A 22315-nucleotide genomic window follows, 5' to 3' on the forward strand; every position below is an offset into this window, starting at 1 on the left:
ATCATCACAGTTCGAGGGCAGGCATCATTTCAGTAATTTCATCCCGTTGCATTCACATCCGTGCCTTGAATGAGATTGAATGTGATCTTTTCTCTCAAGTATGTTCCCAAGTTTTACACTTTCGTGCTTTGCATGAATGGGAATGGAACCGTGTGTGTTGAATGAGGCTCCTTGTGAGCACTGAACTTTGTCCGGTGGAGTTCCTTTTTGTGTTGCTGTAATTGTGTCATTTCTCGATGAGAAAGATTAGGCAACATTTAGTCACTTCTAGCCATGATGCTCAATTTATTTACGAATGTACCCTAGTTACTAGGGACCGTTTACGTTGGAGAACAAGATCTATTGTATGCCTGTGTATTTGGGGAAGTCAAATCTGAAATAATGATGAAATTGCGTGTATCCAAAGTTAAAACTCGTGATTTGTCGCCCTCTGGTGTGTAAAAGATGCAAAAGCTTACAGCACCTGGTATTCCCAGGCGGTCTCCCATCCAAGTACTGACCAGGCCCGAGCCTGCTTAGCTTCCGAGATCGGACGAGATCGGGCATATTCAGGCTAGTATGGCCGTAAGCCAGGGAGGCTGTCCCTGACGCTCTACTTAAAGGGAAGGCAATATCCGTTTCTGCCGCTCATACTTGCAGTTGAACTGTCTCTCTACTCTAAAGTCCGGGACACACCAGCGCGCCGCAGACAGTCCCTGCTAACACGAAACGTTGTGGCAACGTTGTGCGTTAGCTGGGGTGCCACACCAGACCGGAACTATATTTTACAAAACGAACACATTGTCTTGATAATACAGCTGTAATTGAGTGCCTGACACGCCAGTCAAGCGCAATCTTGAGAAGGTGTGCATTTCAGTAAGGATTTCAATTGACATGCAGTATGAAACTGAAAGGAGGTTGCATCACTATGATGCATAACATTGCATGTATTGTATTTTCAAGTGTGCGTGCATTCATCCTGTTGTCATTTTGTTTTGAAAGCAGAAGAATCATTCAGCAGGTTGCTGAGACAAATGTAAACCAGTAAAACATATGAAGAGAAACAAACCTTGAATATAAGTTCAGTTGTTTAAACATTTGACAAACTATGGTGAGGGGGTAAGAAAACACACAAATCCAGCAGCTCCTGTATTTCAATACACCAGAACCCAATATTATTGGCGAGTCGGGTAGTCCATCATCACAGTTCGAGGGCAGGCATCATTTCAGTAATTTCATCCCGTTGCATTCTCATCCGTGCCTTGAATGAGATTGAATGTGATCTTTGCTCTCAAGTATGTTCCCAAGTTTTACACTTTCGTGCTTTGCATGAATGGGAATGGAACCGTGTGTGTTGAATGAGGCTCCTTGTGAGCACTGAACTTTGTCCGGTGGAGTTCCTTTTTGTGTTGCTGTAATTGTGTCATTTCTCGATGAGAAAGATTATGCAACATTTAGTCACTTCTAGCCATGATGCTCAATTTATTTACGAATGTACCCTAGTTACTAGGGACCGTTTACGTTGGAGAACAAGATCTATTGTATGCCTGTGTATTTGGGGAAGTAAAATCTGAAATAATGATGAAATTGTGTGTATCCAAAGTTAAAACTCGTGATTTTTCGCCCTCTGGTGTGCAAATGGTGCAAAAGCTTACAGCACCTGGTATTTCCAGGCGGTCTCCCATCCAAGTACTGACCAGGCCCGAGGCTGCTTGGCTTCCGAGATCAGACGAGATCGGGCGTATTCAGGCTAGTATGGCCGTAAGCCAGGGAGGCTGTCCCTGACGCTCTACTTAAAGGGAAGGCAATATCCGTTTCTGCCGTTCATACTTACAGTTGAACTGTCTCTCTACTCTAAAGCCCGGGACACACCAGCGTGCCGCAGACAGTCCCTGCTAACACGGCACGTTGTGGCAACATTGTGGCAACGTTGTGCGTTAGCTGGGGTGCCACACCTGACCGGAACTATATTTTACAAAACGAACACATTGTCTTGATAAAACAGCTGTAATTGAGTGCTTGACACGCCAGTCAAGCGCAATCTTGAGAAGGTGTGCATTTCAGTAAGGATTTCAATTGACATGCAGTATGAAACTGAAAGGAGGTTGCATCACTATGATGCATAACATTGCATGTATTATATTTTCAAGTGTGTGCATTCATCCTGTTGTCATTTTGTTTTGAAAGCAGAAGAATCATTCAACAGGTTGCTGAGACAAATGTAAACCAGTAAAACATATGAAGAGAAACATACCTTGAATATAAGTTCAGTTGTTTAAACATTTGACAAACTATGGTGAGGGGGTAAGAAAACACACAAATCCAGCAGCTCCTGTATTTCAATACACCAGAAGCCAATATTATTGGCGAGTCGGGTAGTCCATCATCACAGTTCGAGGGCAGGCATCATTTCAGTAATTTCATCCCGTTGCATTCACATCCGTGCCTTGATTGAGATTGAATGTGATCTTTGCTCTCAAGTATGTTCCCAAGTTTTACACTTTCGTGCTTTGCATGAATGGGAATGGAACCGTGTGTGTTGAATGAGGCTCCTTGTGAGCACTGAACTTTGTCCGGTGGAGTTCCTTTTTGTGTTGCTGTAATTGTGTCATTTCTCGATGAGACAGATTAGGCAACATTTAGTCACTTCTAGCCATGATGCTCAATTTATTTACGAATGTACCCTAGTTACTAGGGACCGTTTACGTTGGAGAACAAGATCTATTGTATGCCTGTGTATTTGGGGAAGTCAAATCTGAAATAATGATGAAATTGCGTGTATCCAAAGTTAAAACTCGTGATTTGTCGCCCTCTGGTGTGTAAAAGATGCAAAAGCTTACAGCACCTGGTATTCCCAGGCGGTCTCCCATCCAAGTACTAACCAGGCCCGAGCCTGCTTAGCTTCCGAGATCGGGCGTATTCAGGCTAGTATGGCCGTAAGCCAGGGAGGCTGTCCCTGACCCTCTACTTAAAGGGAAGGCAATATCCGTTTCTGCCACTCATACTTGCAGTTGAACTGTCTCTCTACTCTAAAGTCCGGGACACACCAGCACGCTGCAGACAGTCCCTGCTAACACGAAACGTTGTGGCAACGTTGTGCGTTAGCTGGGGTGCCACACCAGACCGGAACTATATTTTACAAAACGAACACATTGTCTTGATAATACAGCTGTAATTGAGTGCCTGACACGCCAGTCAAGCGCAATCTTGAGAAGGTGTGCATTTCAGTAAGGATTTCAATTGACATGCAGTATGAAACTGAAAGGAGGTTGCATCACTATGATGCATAACATTGCATGTATTGTATTTTCAAGTGTGTGCATTCATCCTGTTGTCATTTTGTTTTGTAAGCAGAAGAATCATTCAACAGATTGCTGAGACAAATGTAAACCAGTAAAACATATGAAGAGAAATCAACCTTGAATATAAGTTCAGTTGTTTAAACATTTGACAAACTATGGTGAGGGGGTAAGAAAACACACAAATCCAGCAGCTCCTGTATTTCAATACACAAGAACCCAATATTATTGGCGAGTCGGGTAGTCCATCATCACAGTTCGAGGGCAGGCATCATTTCAGTAATTTCATCCCGTTGCATTCACATCCGTGCCTTGAATGAGATTGAATGTGATCTTTGCTCTCAAGTATGTTCCCAAGTTTTACACTTTCGTGCTTTGCATGAATGGGAATGGAACCGTGTGTGTTGAATGAGGCTCCTTGTGAGCACTGAACTCTGTCCGGTGGAGTTCCTTTTTGTGTTGCTGTAATTGTGTAATTTCTCGATGAGAAAGATTAGGCAACATTTAGTCACTTCTAGCCATGATGCTCAATTTATTTACGAATGTACCCTAGTTACTAGGGACCGTTTACGTTGGAGAACAAGATCTATTGTATGCCTGTGTATTTGGGGAAGTCAAATCTGAAATAATGATGAAATTGCGTGTATCCAAAGTTAAAACTCGTGATTTGTCGCCCTCTGGTGTGTAAAAGATGCAAAAGCTTACAGCACCTGGTTTTCCCAGGTGGTCTCCCATCCAAGTACTGACCAGGCCCAAGCCTGCTTAGCTTCCGAGATCGGACGAGATCGGGCGTATTCAGGCTAGTATGGCCGTAAGAAAGGGAAGCTGTCCCTGACGCTCTACTTAAAGGGAAGGCAATATCCGTTTCTGCCGCTCATACTTGCAGTTGAACTGTCTCTCTACTCTAAAGTCCGGGACACACCAGCGCGCCGCAGACAGTCCCTGCTAACACGAAACGTTGTGGCAACGTTGTGCGTTAGCTGGGGTGCCACACCAGACCGGAACTATATATTACAAAACGAACACATTGTCTTGATAAAACAGCTGTAATTGAGTGCCTGACACGCCAGTCAAGCGCAATCTTGAGAAGGTGTGCATTTCAGTAAGGATTTCAATTGACATGCAGTATGAAACTGAAAGGAGGTTGCATCACTATGATGCATAACATTGCATGTATTGTATTTTCAAGTGTGTGCATTCATCCTGTTGTCATTTTGTTTTGAAAGCAGAAGAATCATTCAACAGGTTGCTGAGACAAATGTAAACCAGTAAAACATATGAAGAGAAACAAACCTTGAATATAAGTTCAGTTGTTTAAACATTTGACAAACTATGGTGAGGGGGTAAGAAAACACACAAATCCAGCAGCTCCTGTATTTCAATACACCAGAACCCAATATTATTGGCGAGTCGGGTAGTCCATCATCACAGTTCGAGGGCAGGCATCATTTCAGTAATTTCATCCCGTTGCATTCACATCCGTGCCTTGAATGAGATTGAATGTGATCTTTGCTCTCAAGTATGTTCCCAAGTTTTACACTTTCGTGCTTTGCATGAATGGGAATGGAATCGTGTGTGTTGAATGAGGCTCCTTGTGAGCACTGAACTTTGTCCGGTGGAGTTCCTTTTTGTGTTGCTGTAATTGTGTCATTTCTCGATGAGAAAGATTAGGCAACATTTAGTCACTTCTAGCCATGATGCTCAATTTATTTATGAATATACCCTAGTTACTAGGGACCGTTTACGTTGGAGAACAAGATCTATTGTATGCCTGTGTATTTGGGGAAGTCAAATCTGAAATAATGATGAAATTGCGTGTATCCAAAGTTAAAACTCGTGATTTGTCGCCCTCTGGTGTGTAAAAGATGCAAAAGCTTGCAGCTCCTAGTATTCCCAGGCGGTCTCCCATCCAAGTACTGACCAGGCCCGAGCCTGCTTAGCTTCCGAGATCGGACGAGATCGGACGAGATCGGGCGTATTCAGGCTAGTATGGCCGTAAGCCAGGGAGGCTGTCCCTGACGCTCTACTTAAAGGGAAGGCAATATCCGTTTCTGCCGTTCATACTTACAGTTGAACTGTCTCTCTACTCTAAAGCCCGGGACACACCAGCGCGCCGCAGACAGTCCCTGCTAACACGCCACGTTGTGGCAACATTGTGGCAACGTTGTGCGTTAGCTGGGGTGCCACACCAGACCGGAAATATATTTTACAAAACGAACACATTCTCTTGATAAAACAGCTGTAATTGAGTGCCTGACACGCCAGTCAAGCGCAATCTTGAGAAGGTGTGCATTTCAGTAAGGATTTCAATTGACATGCAGTATGAAACTGAAAGGAGGTTGCATCACTATGATGCATAACATTGCATGTATTGTATTTTCAAGTGTGTGCATTCATCCTGTTGTCATTTTGTTTTGAAAGCAGAAGAATCATTCAACAGGTTGCTGAGACAAATGTAAACCAGTAAAACATATGAAGAGAAACAAACCTTGAATATAAGTTCAGTTGTTTAAACATTTGACAAACTATGGTGAGGGGGTAAGAAAACACACAAATCCAGCAGCTCCTGTATTTCAATACACCAGAACCCAATATTATTGGCGAGTCGGGTAGTCCATCATCACAGTTCGAGGGCAGGCATCATTTCAGTAATTTCATCCCGTTGCATTCACATCCGTGCCTTGAATGAGATTGAATGTGATCTTTGCTCTCAAGTATGTTCCCAAGTTTTACACTTTCGTGCTTTGCATGAATGGGAATGGAACCGTGTGTGTTGAATGAGGCTCCTTGTGAGCACTGAACTATGTCCGGTGGAGTTCCTTTTTGTGTTGCTGAAATTGTGTCATTTCTCGATGAGAAAGATTAGGCAACATTTAGTCACTTCTAGCCATGATGCTCAATTTATTTACGAATGTACCCTAGTTACTAGGGACCGTTTACGTTGGAGAACAAGATCTATTGTATGCCTGTGTATTTGGGGGAGTCAAATCTGAAATAATGATGAAATTGCGTGTATCCAAAGTTAAAACTCGTGATTTGTCGCCCTCTGGTGTGTAAAAGATGCAAAAGCTTACAGCACCTGGTATTCCCAGGCGATCTCCCATCCAAGTACTGACCAGGCCCGAGCCTGCTTGGCTTCCGAGATCGGACGAGATCGGGCGTATTCAGGCTAGTATGGCCGTAAGCCAGGGAGGCTGTCCCTGACGCTCTACTTAAAGGGAAGGCAATATCCGTTTCTGCCGCTCATACTTGCAAATTAACTGTCTCTCTACTCTAAAGTCCGGGACACACCAGCGCGCCGCAGACAGTCCCTGCTAACACGAAACGTTGTGGCAACATTGTGGCAACGTTGTGCGTTAGCTGGGGTGCCACACCAGACCGGAACTATATATTACAAAACGAACACATTGTATTGATAAAACAGCTGTAATTGAGTGCCTGACACGCCAGTCAAGCGCAATCTTGAGAAGGTGTGCATTTCAGTAAGGATTTCAATTGACATGCAGTATGAAACTGAAAGGAGGTTGCATCACTATGATGCATAACATTGCATGTATTGTATTTTCAAGTGTGTGCATTCATCCTGTTGTCATTTTGTTTTGAAAGCAGAAGAATCATTCAACAGGTTGCTGAGACAAATGTAAACCAGTAAAACATATGAAGAGAAACAAACCTTGAATATAAGTTCAGTTGTTTAAACATTTGACAAACTATGGTGAGGGGGTAAGAAAACACACAAATCCAGCAGCTCCTGTATTTCAATACACCAGAACCCAATATTATTGGCGAGTCGGGTAGTCCATCATCACAGTTCGAGGGCAGGCATCATTTCAGTAATTTCATCCCGTTGCATTCTCATCCGTGCCTTGAATGAGATTGAATGTGATCTTTGCTCTCAAGTATGTTCCCAAGTTTTACACTTTCGTGCTTTGCATGAATGGGAATGGAACCGTGTGTGTTGAATGAGGCTCCTTGTGAGCACTGAACTTTGTCCGGTGGAGTTCCTTTTTGTGTTGCTGTAATTGTGTCATTTCTCGATGAGAAAGATTAGGCAACATTTAGTCACTTCTAGCCATGATGCTCAATTTATTTACGAATGTACCCTAGTTACTAGGGACCGTTTACGTTGGAGAACAAGATCTATTGTATGCCTGTGTATTTGGGGAAGTCAAATCTGAAATAATGATGAAATTGCGTGTATCCAAAGTTAAAACTCGTGATTTGTCGCCCTCTGGTGTGTAAAAGATGCAAAAGCTTACAGCACCTGGTATTCCCAGGCGGTCTCCCATCCAAGTACTGACCAGGCCCGAGCCTGCTTAGCTTCCGAGATCGGACGAGATCGGGCATATTCAGGCTAGTATGGCCGTAAGCCATGGAGGCTGTCCCTGACGCTCTACTTAAAGGGAAGGCAATATTCATTTCCGCCGTTCATACTTACAGTTGAACTGTCTCTCTACTCTAAAGCCCGGGACACACCAGCGCGCCGCAGACAGTCCCTGCTAACACGCCACGTTGTGGCAACATTGTGGCAACGTTGTGCGTTAGCTGGGGTGCCACACCAGACCGGAACTATATATTACAAAACGAACACATTGTCTTGATAATACAGCTGTAATTGAGTGCCTGACACGCCAGTCAAGCGCAATCTTGAGAAGGTGTGCATTTCAGTAAGGATTTCAATTGACATGCAGTATGAAACTGAAAGGAGGTTGCATCACTATGATGCATAACATTGCATGTATTGTATTTTCAAGTGTGTGCATTCATCCTGTTGTCATTTTGTTTTGAAAGCAGAAGAATCATTCAACAGGTTGCTGAGACAAATGTAAACCAGTAAAACATATGAAGAGAAACAAACCTTGAATATAAGTTCAGTTGTTTAAACATTTGACAAACTATGGTGAGGGGGTAAGAAAACACACAAATCCAGCAGCTCCTGTATTTCAATACACCAGAACCCAATATTATTGGCGAGTCGGGTAGTCCATCATCACAGTTCGAGGGCAGGCATCATTTCAGTAATTTCATCCCGTTGCATTCACATCCGTGCCTTGAATGAGATTGAATGTGATCTTTGCTCTCAAGTATGTTCCCAAGTTTTACACTTTCGTGCTTTGCATGAATGGGAATGGAACCGTGTGTGTTGAATGAGGCTCCTTGTGAGCACTGAACTTTGTCCGGTGGAGTTCCTTTTTGTGTTGCTGTAATTGTGTCATTTCTCGATGAGAAAGATTAGGCAACATTTAGTCACTTCTAGCCATGATGCTCAATTTATTTACGAATGTACCCTAGTTACTAGGGACCGTTTACGTTGGAGAACAAGATCTATTGTATGCCTGTGTATTTGGGGAAGTCAAATCTGAAATAATGATGAAATTGCGTGTATCCAAAGTTAAAACTCGTGATTTGTCGCCCTCTGGTGTGTAAAAGATGCAAAAGCTTACAGCACCTGATATTCCCAGGCGGTCTCCCATGCAAGTACTGACCAGGCCCGAGCCTGCTTAGCTTCCGAGATCGGACGAGATCGGGCGTATTCAGACTAGTATGGCCGTAAGCCAGGAATGCTGTCCCTGACGCTCTACTTAAAGGGAAGGCAATATCCGTTTCTGCCGTTCATACTTACAGTTGAACTGTCTCTCTACTCTAAAGCCCGGGACACACCAGCGCGCCGCAGACAGTCCCTGCTAACACGCCACGTTGTGGCAACATTGTGGCAACGTTGTGCGTTAGCTGGGGTGCCACACCAGACCGGAACTATATTTTACAAAACGAACACATTGTCTTGATAATACAGCTGTAATTGAGTGCCTGACATGCCAGTCAAGCGCAATCTTGAGAAGGTGTGCATTTCAGTAAGGATTTCAATTGACATGCAGTATGAAACTGAAAGGAGGTTGCATCACTATGATGCATAACATTGCATGTATTGTATTTTCAAGTGTGTGCATTCATCCTGTTGTCATTTTGTTTTGAAAGCAGAAGAATCATTCAACAGGTTGCTGAGACAAATGTAAACCAGTAAAACATATGAAGAGAAACAAACCTTGAATATAAGTTCAGTTGTTTAAACATTTGACAAACTATGGTGAGGGGGTAAGAAAACACACAAATCCAGCAGCTCCTGTATTTCAATACACCAGAACCCAATATTATTGGCGAGTCGGGTAGTCCATCATCACAGTTCGAGGGCAGGCATCTTTTCAGTAATTTCATCCCGTTGCATTCACATCCGTGCCTTGAATGAGATTGAATGTGATCTTTGCTCTCAAGTATGTTCCCAAGTTTTACACTTTCGTGCTTTGCATGAATGGGAATGGAACCGTGTGTGTTGAATGAGGCTCCTTGTGAGCACTGATCTTTGTCCGGTGGAGTTCCTTTTTGTGTTGCTGTAATTGTGTCATTTCTCGATGAGAAAGATTAGGCAACATTTAGTCACTTCTAGCCATGATGCTCAATTTATTTACGAATGTACCCTAGTTACTAGGGACCGTTTACGTTGGAGAACAAGATCTATTGTATGCCTGTGTATTTGGGGAAGTCAAATCTGAAATAATGATGAAATTGCGTGTATCCAAAGTTAAAACTCGTGATTTGTCGCCCTCTGGTGTGTAAAAGATGCAAAAGCTTACAGCACCTGGTATTCCCAGGCGATCTCCCATCCAAGTACTGACCAGGCCCGAGCCTGCTTGGCTTCCGAGATCGGACGAGATCGGTCGTATTCAGGCTAGTATGGCCGTAAGCCAGGGAGGCTGTCCCTGACGCTCTACTTAAAGGGAAGGCAATATCCGTTTCTGCCGCTCATACTTGCAAATTAACTGTCTCTCTACTCTAAAGTCCGGGACACACCAGCGCGCCGCAGACAGTCCCTGCTAACACAAAACGTTGTGGCAACATTGTGGCAACGTTGTGCGTTAGCTGGGGTGCCACACCAGACCGGAACAATATATTACAAAACGAACACATTGTATTGATAAAACAGCTGTAATTGAGTGCCTGACACGCCAGTCAAGCGCAATCTTGAGAAGGTGTGCATTTCAGTAAGGATTTCAATTGACATGCAGTATGAAACTGAAAGGAGGTTGCATCACTATGATGCATAACATTGCATGTATTGTATTTTCAAGTGTGTGCATTCATCCTGTTGTCATTTTGTTTTGAAAGCAGAAGAATCATTCAACAGGTTGCTGAGACAAATGTAAACCAGTAAAACATATGAAGAGAAACAAACCTTGAATATAAGTTCAGTTGTTTAAACATTTGACAAACTATGGTGAGGGGGTAAGAAAACACACAAATCCAGCAGCTCCTGTATTTCAATACACCAGAACCCAATATTATTGGCGAGTCGGGTAGTCCATCATCACAGTTCGAGGGCAGGCATCATTTCAGTAATTTCATCCCGTTGCATTCTCATCCGTGCCTTGAATGAGATTGAATGTGATCTTTGCTCTCAAGTATGTTCCCAAGTTTTACACTTTCGTGCTTTGCATGAATGGGAATGGAACCGTGTGTGTTGAATGAGGCTCCTTGTGAGCACTGAACTTTGTCCGGTGGAGTTCCTTTTTGTGTTGCTGTAATTGTGTCATTTCTCGATGAGAAAGATTAGGCAACATTTAGTCACTTCTAGCCATGATGCTCAATTTATTTACGAATGTACCCTAGTTACTAGGGACCGTTTACGTTGGAGAACAAGATCTATTGTATGCCTGTGTATTTGGGGAAGTCAAATCTGAAATAATGATGAAATTGCGTGTATCCAAAGTTAAAACTCGTGATTTGTCGCCCTCTGGTGTGTAAAAGATGCAAAAGCTTACAGCACCTGGTATTCCCAGGCGGTCTCCCATCCAAGTACTGACCAGGCCCGAGCCTGCTTAGCTTCCGAGATCGGACGAGATCGGGCGTATTCAGGCTAGTATGGCCGTAAGCCATGGAGGCTGTCCCTGACGCTCTACTTAAAGGGAAGGCAATATTCATTTCCGCCGTTCATACTTACAGTTGAACTGTCTCTCTACTCTAAAGCCCGGGACACACCAGCGCGCCGCAGACAGTCCCTGCTAACACGCCACGTTGTGGCAACATTGTGGCAACGTTGTGCGTTAGCTGGGGTGCCACACCAGACCGGAACTATATATTACAAAACGAACACATTGTCTTGATAATACAGCTGTAATTGAGTGCCTGACACGCCAGTCAAGCGCAATCTTGAGAAGGTGTGCATTTCAGTAAGGATTTCAATTGACATGCAGTATGAAACTGAAAGGAGGTTGCATCACTATGATGCATAACATTGCATGTATTGTATTTTCAAGTGTGTGCATTCATCCTGTTGTCATTTTGTTTTGAAAGCAGAAGAATCATTCAACAGGTTGCTGAGACAAATGTAAACCAGTAAAACATATGAAGAGAAACAAACCTTGAATATAAGTTCAGTTGTTTAAACATTTGACAAACTATGGTGAGGGGGTAAGAAAACACACAAATCCAGCAGCTCCTGTATTTCAATACACCAGAACCCAATATTATTGGCGAGTCGGGTAGTCCATCATCACAGTTCGAGGGCAGGCATCATTTCAGTAATTTCATCCCGTTGCATTCACATCCGTGCCTTGAATGAGATTGAATGTGATCTTTGCTCTCAAGTATGTTCCCAAGTTTTACACTTTCGTGCTTTGCATGAATGGGAATGGAACCGTGTGTGTTGAATGAGGCTCCTTGTGAGCACTGAACTTTGTCCGGTGGAGTTCCTTTTTGTGTTGCTGTAATTGTGTCATTTCTCGATGAGAAAGATTAGGCAACATTTAGTCACTTCTAGCCATGATGCTCAATTTATTTACGAATGTACCCTAGTTACTAGGGACCGTTTACGTTGGAGAACAAGATCTATTGTATGCCTGTGTATTTGGGGAAGTCAAATCTGAAATAATGATGAAATTGCGTGTATCCAAAGTTAAAACTCGTGATTTGTCGCCCTCTGGTGTGTAAAAGATGCAAAAGCTTACAGCACCTGGTATTCCCAGGCGGTCTCCCATGCAAGTACTGACCAGGCCCGAGCCTGCTTAGCTTCCGAGATCGGATGAGATCGGGCGTATTCAGACTAGTATGGCCGTAAGCCAGGAATGCTGTCCCTGACGCTCTACTTAAAGGGAAGGCAATATCCGTTTCTGCCGTTCATACTTACAGTTGAACTGTCTCTCTACTCTAAAGCCCGGGACACACCAGCGCGCCGCAGACAGTCCCTGCTAACACGCCACGTTGTGGCAACATTGTGGCAACGTTGTGCGTTAGCTGGGGTGCCACACCAGACCGGAACTATATTTTACAAAACGAACACATTGTCTTGATAATACAGCTGTAATTGAGTGCCTGACATGCCAGTCAAGCGCAATCTTGAGAAGGTGTGCATTTCAGTAAGGATTTCAATTGACATGCAGTATGAAACTGAAAGGAGGTTGCATCACTATGATGCATAACATTGCATGTATTGTATTTTCAAGTGTGTGCATTCATCCTGTTGTCATTTTGTTTTGAAAGCAGAAGAATCATTCAACAGGTTGCTGAGACAAATGTAAACCAGTAAAACATATGAAGAGAAACAAACCTTGAATATAAGTTCAGTTGTTTAAACATTTGACAAACTATGGTGAGGGGGTAAGAAAACACACAAATCCAGCAGCTCCTGTATTTCAATACACCAGAACCCAATATTATTGGCGAGTCGGGTAGTCCATCATCACAGTTCGAGGGCAGGCATCATTTCAGTAATTTCATCCCGTTGCATTCACATCCGTGCCTTGAATGAGATTGAATGTGATCTTTGCTCTCAAGTATGTTCCCAAGTTTTACACTTTCGTGCTTTGCATGAATGGGAATGGAACCGTGTGTGTTGAATGAGGCTCCTTGTGAGCACTGATCTTTGTCCGGTGGAGTTCCTTTTTGTGTTGCTGTAATTGTGTCATTTCTCGATGAGAAAGATTAGGCAACATTTAGTCACTTCTAGCCATGATGCTCAATTTATTTACGAATGTACCCTAGTTACTAGGGACCGTTTACGTTGGAGAACAAGATCTATTGTATGCCTGTGTATTTGGGGAAGTCAAATCTGAAATAATGATGAAATTGCGTGTATCCAAAGTTAAAACTCGTGATTTGTCGCGCTCTGGTGTGTAAAAGATGCAAAAGCTTACAGCACCTGGTATTCCCAGGCGGTCTCCCATCCAAGTACTGACCAGGCCCGAGCCTGCTTAGCTTCCGAGATCGGACGAGATCGGGCGTATTCAGGCTAGTATGGCCGTAAGCCAGGGAGGCTGTCCCTGACGCTCTACTTAAAGGGATGGCAATATCCGTTTCTGCCGTTCATACTTACAGTTGAACTGTCTCTCTACTCTAAAGCCCGGGACACACCAGCGCGCCGCAGACAGTCCCTGCTAATATGCCACGTTGTGGCAACGTTGTGCATTATCTGTGGTGCCACACCAGACCGGAACTATATTTTACAAAACGAACACATTTGTCTTGATAAAACAGCTGTAATTGAGTGCCTGACACGCCAGTCAAGCGCAATCTTGAGAAGGTGTGCATTTCAGTAAGGATTTCAATTGACATGCAGTATGAAACTGAAAGGAGGTTGCATCACTATGATGCATAACATTGCATGTATTGTATTTTCAAGTGTGTGCATTCATCTTGTTGTCATTTTGTTTTGAAAGCAGAAGAATCATTCAACAGGTTGCTGAGACAAATGTAAACCAGTAAAACATATGAAGAGAAACAAACCTTGAATATAAGTTCAGTTGTTTAAACATTTGACAAACTATGGTGAGGGGGTAAGAAAACACACAAATCCAGCAGCTCCTGTATTTCAATACACCAGAACCCAATATTATTGGCGAGTCGGGTAGTCCATCATCACAGTTCGAGGGCAGGCATCATTTCAGTAATTTCATCCCGTTGCATTCACATCCGTGCCTTGAATGAGATTGAATGTGATCTTTGCTCTCAAGTATGTTCCCAAGTTTTACACTTTCGTGCTTTGCATGAATGGGAATGGAACCGTGTGTGTTGAATGAGGCTCCTTGTGAGCACTGAACTTTGTCCGGTGGAGTTCCTTTTTGTGTTGCTGTAATTGTGTAATTTCTCGATGAGAAAGATTAGGCAACATTTAGTCACTTCTAGCCATGATGCTCAATTTATTTACGAATGTACCCTAGTTACTAGGGACCGTTTACGTTGGAGAACAAGATCTATTGTATGCCTGTGTATTTGGGGAAGTCAAATCTGAAATAATGATGAAATTGCGTGTATCCAAAGTTAAAACTCGTGATTTGTCGCCCTCTGGTGTGTAAAAGATGCAAAAGCTTACAGCACCTGGTATTCCCAGGCGGTCTCCCATCCAAGTACTGATCAGGCCCGAGCCTGCTTAGCTTCCGAGATCGGACGAGATCGGGCGTATTCAGGCTAGTATGGCCGTAAGCCAGGGAGGCTGTCCCTGACGCTCTACTTAAAGGGAAGGCAATATCCGTTTCTGCCGCTCATACTTGCAGTTGAACTGTCTCTCTACTCTAAAGTCCGGGACACACCAGCGCGCCGCAGACAGTCCCTGCTAACACGAAACGTTGTGGCAACGTTGTGCGTTAGCTGGGGTGCCACACCAGACCGGAACTATATATTACAAAACGAACACATTGTCTTGATAAAACAGCTGTAATTGAGTGCCTGACACGCCAGTCAAGCGCAATCTTGAGAAGGTGTGCATTTCAGTAAGGATTTCAATTGACATGCAGTATGAAACTGAAAGGAGGTTGCATCACTATGATGCATAACATTGCATGTATTGTATTTTCAAGTGTGTGCATTCATCCTGTTGTCATTTTGTTTTGAAAGTAGAAGAATCATTTTTGCTGAGGTTGCTGAGACAAATGTAAACCAGTAAAACATATGAAGAGAAACAAACCTTGAATATAAGTTCAGTTGTTTAAACATTTGACAAACTATGGTGAGGGGGTAAGAAAACACACAAATCCAGCAGCTCCTGTATTTCAATACACCAGAACCCAATATTATTGGCGAGTCGGGTAGTCCATCATCACAGTTCGAGGGCAGGCATCATTTCAGTAATTTCATCCCGTTGCATTCACATCCGTGCCTTGAATGAGATTGAATGTGATCTTTGCTCTCAAGTATGTTCCCAAGTTTTACACTTTCGTGCTTTGCATGAATGGGAATGGAACCATGTGTGTTGAATGAGGCTCCTTGTGAGCACTGAACTTTGTCCGGTGGAGTTCCTTTTTGTGTTGCTGTAATTGTGTCATTTCTCGATGAGAAAGATTAGGCAACATTTAGTCACTTCTAGCCATGATGCTCAATTTATTTATGAATGTACCCTAGTTACTAGGGACCGTTTACGTTGGAGAACAAGATCTATTGTATGCCTGTGTATTTGGGGAAGTCAAATCTGAAATAATGATGAAATTGCGTGTATCCAAAGTTAAAACTTGTGATTTGTCGCCCTCTGGTGTGTAAAAGATGCAAAAGCTTACAGCACCTGGTATTCCCAGGCGGTCTCCCATCCAAGTACTGACCAGGCCCGAGCCTGCTTAGCTTCCGAGATCGGACGAGATCGGTCGTATTCAGGCTAGTATGGCCGTAAGCCAGGGAGGCTGTCCCTGACGCTCTACTTAAAGGGAAGGCAATATCCGTTTCTGCCGTTCATACTTACAGTTGAACTGTCTCTCTACTCTAAAGCCCGGGACACATCAGCGCGCCGCAGACAGTCCCTGCTAACACGCCACGTTGTGGCAACATTGTGGCAACGTTGTGCGTTAGCTGGGGTGCCACACCAGACCGGAAATATATATTACAAAACGAACACATTCTCTTGATAAAACAGCTGTAATTGAGTGCCTGACACGCCAGTCAAGCGCAATCTTGAGAAGGTGTGCATTTCAGTAAGGATTTCAATTGACATGCAGTATGAAACTGAAAGGAGGTTGCATCACTATGATGCATAACATTGCATGTATTGTATTTTCAAGTGTGTGCATTCATCCTGTTGTCATTTTGTTTTGAAAGCAGAAGAATCATTCAACAGGTTGCTGAGACAAATGTAAACCAGTAAAACATATGAAGAGAAACAAACCTTGAATATAAGTTCAGTTGTTTAAACATTTGACAAACTATGGTGAGGGGGTAAGAAAACACACAAATCCAGCAGCTCCTGTATTTCAATACACCAGAACCCAATATTATTGGCGAGTCGGGTAGTCCATCATCACAGTTCGAGGGCAGGCATCATTTCAGTAATTTCATCCCGTTGCATTCACATCCGTGCCTTGAATGAGATTGAATGTGATCTTTGCTCTCAAGTATGTTCCCAAGTTTTACATTTTCGTGCTTTGCATGAATGGGAATGGAACCGTGTGTGTTGAATGAGGCTCCTTGTGAGCACTGAACTTTGTCCGGTGGAGTTCCTTTTTGTGTTGCTGTAATTGTGTCATTTCTCGATGAGAAAGATTAGGCAACATTTAGTCACTTCTAGCCATGATGCTCAATTTATTTACGAATGTACACTAGTTTCTAGGGACCGTTTACGTTGGAGAACAAGATCTATTCTATGCCTGTGTATTTGGGGAAGTCAAATCTGAAATAATGATGAAATTGCGTGTATCCAAAGTTAAAACTCGTGATTTGTCGCCCTCTGGTGTGTAAAAGATGCAAAAGCTTACAGCACCTGGTATTCCCAGGCAGTCTCCCATCCAAGTACTGACCAGGCCCGAGCCTGCTTAGCTTCCGAGATCGGACGAGATCGGGCGTATTCAGGCTAGTATGGCCGTAAGCCAGGGAGGCTGTCCCTGACGCTCTACTTAAAGGGAAGGCAATATCCGTTTCTTCCGCTCATACTTGCAATTGAACTGTCTCTCTACTCTAAAGTCCGGGACACACCAGCGCGCCGCAGACAGTCCCTGCTAACACGAAACGTTGTGGCAACGTTGTGCGTTAGCTGGGGTGCCACACCAGACCGGAACTATATATTACAAAACGAACACATTGTCTTGATAAAACAGCTGTAATTGAGTGCCTGACACGCCAGTCAAGCGCAATCTTGAGAAGGTGTGCATTTCAGTAAGAATTTCAATTGACATGCAGTATGAAACTGAAAGGAGGTTGCATCACTATGATGCATAACATTGCATGTATTGTATTTTCAAGTGTGTGCATTCATCCTGTTGTCATTTTGTTTTGAAAGCAGAAGAATCATTCAACAGGTTGCTGAGACAAATGTAAACCAGTAAAACATATGAAGAGAAACAAACCTTGAATATAAGTTCAGTTGTTTAAACATTTGACAAACTATGGTGAGGGGGTAAGAAAACACACAAATCCAGCAGCTCCTGTATTTCAATACACCAGAACCCAATATTATTGGCGAGTCGGGTAGTCCATCATCACAGTTCGAGGGCAGGCATCATTTCAGTAATTTCATCCCGTTGCATTCACATCCGTGCCTTGAATGAGATTGAATGTGATCTTTGCTCTCAAGTATGTTCCCAAGTTTTACACTTTCGTGCTTTGCATGAATGGGAATGGAACCATGTGTGTTGAATGAGGCTCCTTGTGAGCACTGAACTTTGTCCGGTGGAGTTCCTTTTTGTGTTGCTGTAATTGTGTCATTTCTCGATGAGAAAGATTAGGCAACATTTAGTCACTTCTAGCCATGATGCTCAATTTATTTATGAATGTACCCTAGTTACTAGGGACCGTTTACGTTGGAGAACAAGATCTATTGTATGCCTGTGTATTTGGGGAAGTCAAATCTGAAATAATGATGAAATTGCGTGTATCCAAAGTTAAAACTTGTGATTTGTCGCCCTCTGGTGTGTAAAAGATGCAAAAGCTTACAGCACCTGGTATTCCCAGGCGGTCTCCCATCCAAGTACTGACCAGGCCCGAGCCTGCTTAGCTTCCGAGATCGGACGAGATCGGTCGTATTCAGGCTAGTATGGCCGTAAGCCAGGGAGGCTGTCCCTGACGCTCTACTTAAAGGGAAGGCAATATCCGTTTCTGCCGTTCATACTTACAGTTGAACTGTCTCTCTACTCTAAAGCCCGGGACACATCAGCGCGCCGCAGACAGTCCCTGCTAACACGCCACGTTGTGGCAACATTGTGGCAACGTTGTGCGTTAGCTGGGGTGCCACACCAGACCGGAAATATATATTACAAAACGAACACATTCTCTTGATAAAACAGCTGTAATTGAGTGCCTGACACGCCAGTCAAGCGCAATCTTGAGAAGGTGTGCATTTCAGTAAGGATTTCAATTGACATGCAGTATGAAACTGAAAGGAGGTTGCATCACTATGATGCATAACATTGCATGTATTGTATTTTCAAGTGTGTGCATTCATCCTGTTGTCATTTTGTTTTGAAAGCAGAAGAATCATTCAACAGGTTGCTGAGACAAATGTAAACCAGTAAAACATATGAAGAGAAACAAACCTTGAATATAAGTTCAGTTGTTTAAACATTTGACAAACTATGGTGAGGGGGTAAGAAAACACACAAATCCAGCAGCTCCTGTATTTCAATACACCAGAACCCAATATTATTGGCGAGTCGGGTAGTCCATCATCACAGTTCGAGGGCAGGCATCATTTCAGTAATTTCATCCCGTTGCATTCACATCCGTGCCTTGAATGAGATTGAATGTGATCTTTGCTCTCAAGTATGTTCCCAAGTTTTACATTTTCGTGCTTTGCATGAATGGGAATGGAACCGTGTGTGTTGAATGAGGCTCCTTGTGAGCACTGAACTTTGTCCGGTGGAGTTCCTTTTTGTGTTGCTGTAATTGTGTCATTTCTCGATGAGAAAGATTAGGCAACATTTAGTCACTTCTAGCCATGATGCTCAATTTATTTACGAATGTACACTAGTTTCTAGGGACCGTTTACGTTGGAGAACAAGATCTATTCTATGCCTGTGTATTTGGGGAAGTCAAATCTGAAATAATGATGAAATTGCGTGTATCCAAAGTTAAAACTCGTGATTTGTCGCCCTCTGGTGTGTAAAAGATGCAAAAGCTTACAGCACCTGGTATTCCCAGGCAGTCTCCCATCCAAGTACTGACCAGGCCCGAGCCTGCTTAGCTTCCGAGATCGGACGAGATCGGGCGTATTCAGGCTAGTATGGCCGTAAGCCAGGGAGGCTGTCCCTGACGCTCTACTTAAAGGGAAGGCAATATCCGTTTCTTCCGCTCATACTTGCAATTGAACTGTCTCTCTACTCTAAAGTCCGGGACACACCAGCGCGCCGCAGACAGTCCCTGCTAACACGAAACGTTGTGGCAACGTTGTGCGTTAGCTGGGGTGCCACACCAGACCGGAACTATATATTACAAAACGAACACATTGTCTTGATAAAACAGCTGTAATTGAGTGCCTGACACGCCAGTCAAGCGCAATCTTGAGAAGGTGTGCATTTCAGTAAGAATTTCAATTGACATGCAGTATGAAACTGAAAGGAGGTTGCATCACTATGATGCATAACATTGCATGTATTGTATTTTCAAGTGTGTGCATTCATCCTGTTGTCATTTTGTTTTGAAAGCAGAAGAATCATTCAACAGGTTGCTGAGACAAATGTAAACCAGTAAAACATATGAAGAGAAACAAACCTTGAATATAAGTTCAGTTGTTTAAACATTTGACAAACTATGGTGAGGGGGTAAGAAAACACACAAATCCAGCAGCTCCTGTATTTCAATACACCAGAACCCAATATTATTGGCGAGTCGGGTAGTCCATCATCACAGTTCGAGGGCAGGCATCATTTCAGTAATTTCATCCCGTTGCATTCACATCCGTGCCTTGAATGAGATTGAATGTGATCTTTGCTCTCAAGTATGTTCCCAAGTTTTACACTTTCGTGCTTTGCATGAATGGGAATGGAACCGTGTGTGTTGAATGAAGCTCCTTGTGAGCACTGAACTTTGTCCGGTGGAGTTCCTTTTTGTGTTGCTGTAATTGTGTCATTTCTCGATGAGAAAGATTAGGCAACATTTAGTCACTTCTAGCCATGATGCTCAATTTATTTACGAATGTACCCTAGTTACTAGGGACCGTTTACGTTGGAGAACAAGATCTATTGTATGCCTGTGTATTTGGGGAAGTCAAATCTGAAATAATGATGAAATTGCGTGTATCCAAAGTTAAAACTCGTGATTTGTCGCCCTCTGGTGTGTAAAAGATGCAAAAGCTTACAGCACCTGGTATTCCCAGGCGGTCTCCCATCCAAGTACTGACCAGGCCTGAGCCTGCTTAGCTTCCGAGATCGGACGAGATCGGGCGTATTCAGGCTAGTATGGCCGTAAGCCAGGGAGGCTGTCCCTGACCCTCTACTTAAAGGGAAGGCAATATCCGTTTCTGCCGTTCATACTTACAGTTGAACTGTCTCTCTACTCTAAAGCCCGGGACACACCAGCGCGCCGCAGACAGTCCCTGCTAATATGCCACGTTGTGGCAACGTTGTGCGTTAGCTGGGGTGCCACACCAGACCGGAACTATATTTTACAAAACGAACACATTTGTCTTGATAAAACAGCTGTAATTGAGTGCCTGACACGCCAGTCAAGCGCAATCTTGAGAAGGTGTGCATTTCAGTAAGGATTTCAATTGACATGCAGTATGAAACTGAAAGGAGGTTGCATCACTATGATGCATAACATTGCATGTATTGTATTTTCAAGTGTGTGCATTCATCCTGTTGTCATTTTGTTTTGAAAGCAGAAGAATCATTCAACAGGTTGCTGAGACAAATGTAAACCAGTAAAACATATGAAGAGAAACAAACCTTGAATATAAGTTCAGTTGTTTAAACATTTGACAAACTATGGTGAGGGGGTAAGAAAACACACAAATCCAGCAGCTCCTGTATTTCAATACACCAGAACCCAATATTATTGGCGAGTCGGGTAGTCCATCATCACAGTTCGAGGGCAGGCATCATTTCAGTAATTTCATCCCGTTGCATTCACATCCGTGCCTTGAATGAGATTGAATGTGATCTTTGCTCTCAAGTATGTTCCCAAGTTTTACACTTTCGTGCTTTACATGAATGGGAATGGAACCGTGTGTGTTGAATGAGGCTCCTTGTGAGCACTGATCTTTGTCCGGTGGAGTTCCTTTTTGTGTTGCTGTAATTGTGTCATTTCTCGATGAGAAAGATTAGGCAACATTTAGTCACTTCTAGCCATGATGCTCAATTTATTTACGAATGTACCCTAGTTACTAGGGACCGTTTACGTTGGAGAACAAGATCTATTGTATGCCTGTGTATTTGGGGAAGTCAAATCTGAAATAATGATGAAATTGCGTGTATCCAAAGTTAAAACTCGTGATTTGTCGCGCTCTGGTGTGTAAAAGATGCAAAAGCTTACAGCACCTGGTATTCCCAGGCGGTCTCCCATCCAAGTACTGACCAGGCCCGAGCCTGCTTAGCTTCCGAGATCGGACGAGATCGGGCGTATTCAGGCTAGTATGGCCGTAAGCCAGGGAGGCTGTCCCTGACGCTCTACTTAAAGGGAAGGCAATATCCGTTTCTGCCGTTCATACTTACAGTTGAACTGTCTCTCTACTCTAAAGCCCGGGACACACCAGCGCGCCGCAGACAGTCCCTGCTAACACGCCACTTTGTGGCAACATTGTGGCAACGTTGTGCGTTAGCTGGGGTGCCACACCAGACCGGAACTATATATTACAAAACGAACACATTGTCTTGATAAAACAGCTGTAATTGAGTGCCTGACACGCCAGTCAAGCGCAATCTTGAGAAGGTGTGCATTTCAGTAAGGATTTCAATTGACATGCAGTATGAAACTGAAAGGAGGTTGCATCACTATGATGCATAACATTGCATGTATTGTATTTTCAAGTGTGTGCATTCATCCTGTTGTCATTTTGTTTTGAAAGCAGAAGAATCATTCAACAGGTTGCTGAGACAAATGTAAACCAGTAAAACATATGAAGAGAAACAAACCTTGAATAT

The 22315-nt window shown here is 43.4% G+C and overlaps 17 non-coding genes and 2 pseudogenes across 17 annotated transcripts; all 19 read right to left on the reverse strand.

The window, feature by feature from the left end:
• Nucleotides 1–451: 451 nt before the first annotated feature.
• LOC136756075 (5S ribosomal RNA) lies at nt 452–570 on the reverse strand. The gene has a single exon (XR_010818178.1). It is a non-coding gene; the product is annotated as a 5S ribosomal RNA (ribosomal RNA).
• A 1057-nt stretch (nt 571–1627) lies between these two features.
• On the reverse strand, nt 1628–1746 carry LOC136757432 (5S ribosomal RNA). Its single transcript, XR_010819458.1, has one exon. It is a non-coding gene; the product is annotated as a 5S ribosomal RNA (ribosomal RNA).
• A 1066-nt stretch (nt 1747–2812) lies between these two features.
• On the reverse strand, nt 2813–2921 carry LOC136757517 (uncharacterized; annotated as a pseudogene).
• Nucleotides 2922–3976: 1055 nt separating this feature from the next.
• LOC136756005 (5S ribosomal RNA) lies at nt 3977–4095 on the reverse strand. Its single transcript, XR_010818112.1, has one exon. It is a non-coding gene; the product is annotated as a 5S ribosomal RNA (ribosomal RNA).
• Nucleotides 4096–5150: 1055 nt separating this feature from the next.
• LOC136757684 (uncharacterized) lies at nt 5151–5279 on the reverse strand (annotated as a pseudogene).
• A 1066-nt stretch (nt 5280–6345) lies between these two features.
• Nucleotides 6346–6464, reverse strand: LOC136756893 (5S ribosomal RNA). Its single transcript, XR_010818946.1, has one exon. It is a non-coding gene; the product is annotated as a 5S ribosomal RNA (ribosomal RNA).
• Nucleotides 6465–7530: 1066 nt separating this feature from the next.
• LOC136756076 (5S ribosomal RNA) lies at nt 7531–7649 on the reverse strand. Its single transcript, XR_010818179.1, has one exon. It is a non-coding gene; the product is annotated as a 5S ribosomal RNA (ribosomal RNA).
• Nucleotides 7650–8715: 1066 nt separating this feature from the next.
• Nucleotides 8716–8834, reverse strand: LOC136757053 (5S ribosomal RNA). The gene has a single exon (XR_010819100.1). It is a non-coding gene; the product is annotated as a 5S ribosomal RNA (ribosomal RNA).
• Nucleotides 8835–9900: 1066 nt separating this feature from the next.
• LOC136757327 (5S ribosomal RNA) lies at nt 9901–10019 on the reverse strand. Its single transcript, XR_010819361.1, has one exon. It is a non-coding gene; the product is annotated as a 5S ribosomal RNA (ribosomal RNA).
• A 1066-nt stretch (nt 10020–11085) lies between these two features.
• Nucleotides 11086–11204, reverse strand: LOC136758046 (5S ribosomal RNA). Its single transcript, XR_010819852.1, has one exon. It is a non-coding gene; the product is annotated as a 5S ribosomal RNA (ribosomal RNA).
• A 1066-nt stretch (nt 11205–12270) lies between these two features.
• LOC136756508 (5S ribosomal RNA) lies at nt 12271–12389 on the reverse strand. The gene has a single exon (XR_010818587.1). It is a non-coding gene; the product is annotated as a 5S ribosomal RNA (ribosomal RNA).
• A 1066-nt stretch (nt 12390–13455) lies between these two features.
• Nucleotides 13456–13574, reverse strand: LOC136758047 (5S ribosomal RNA). The gene has a single exon (XR_010819853.1). It is a non-coding gene; the product is annotated as a 5S ribosomal RNA (ribosomal RNA).
• A 1056-nt stretch (nt 13575–14630) lies between these two features.
• On the reverse strand, nt 14631–14749 carry LOC136755932 (5S ribosomal RNA). Its single transcript, XR_010818040.1, has one exon. It is a non-coding gene; the product is annotated as a 5S ribosomal RNA (ribosomal RNA).
• A 1058-nt stretch (nt 14750–15807) lies between these two features.
• LOC136756655 (5S ribosomal RNA) lies at nt 15808–15926 on the reverse strand. The gene has a single exon (XR_010818723.1). It is a non-coding gene; the product is annotated as a 5S ribosomal RNA (ribosomal RNA).
• Nucleotides 15927–16992: 1066 nt separating this feature from the next.
• Nucleotides 16993–17111, reverse strand: LOC136756420 (5S ribosomal RNA). Its single transcript, XR_010818506.1, has one exon. It is a non-coding gene; the product is annotated as a 5S ribosomal RNA (ribosomal RNA).
• A 1055-nt stretch (nt 17112–18166) lies between these two features.
• Nucleotides 18167–18285, reverse strand: LOC136756656 (5S ribosomal RNA). The gene has a single exon (XR_010818724.1). It is a non-coding gene; the product is annotated as a 5S ribosomal RNA (ribosomal RNA).
• Nucleotides 18286–19351: 1066 nt separating this feature from the next.
• LOC136756421 (5S ribosomal RNA) lies at nt 19352–19470 on the reverse strand. The gene has a single exon (XR_010818507.1). It is a non-coding gene; the product is annotated as a 5S ribosomal RNA (ribosomal RNA).
• Nucleotides 19471–20525: 1055 nt separating this feature from the next.
• Nucleotides 20526–20644, reverse strand: LOC136755605 (5S ribosomal RNA). The gene has a single exon (XR_010817725.1). It is a non-coding gene; the product is annotated as a 5S ribosomal RNA (ribosomal RNA).
• A 1056-nt stretch (nt 20645–21700) lies between these two features.
• On the reverse strand, nt 21701–21819 carry LOC136758048 (5S ribosomal RNA). Its single transcript, XR_010819854.1, has one exon. It is a non-coding gene; the product is annotated as a 5S ribosomal RNA (ribosomal RNA).
• Between the last annotated feature and the right edge of the window lie 496 nt (nt 21820–22315).

Source organism: Amia ocellicauda, chromosome 8 (assembly GCF_036373705.1).
Source record: "Amia ocellicauda isolate fAmiCal2 chromosome 8, fAmiCal2.hap1, whole genome shotgun sequence".
NCBI classification, from domain to species: Eukaryota; Metazoa; Chordata; class Actinopteri; order Amiiformes; family Amiidae; genus Amia; species Amia ocellicauda.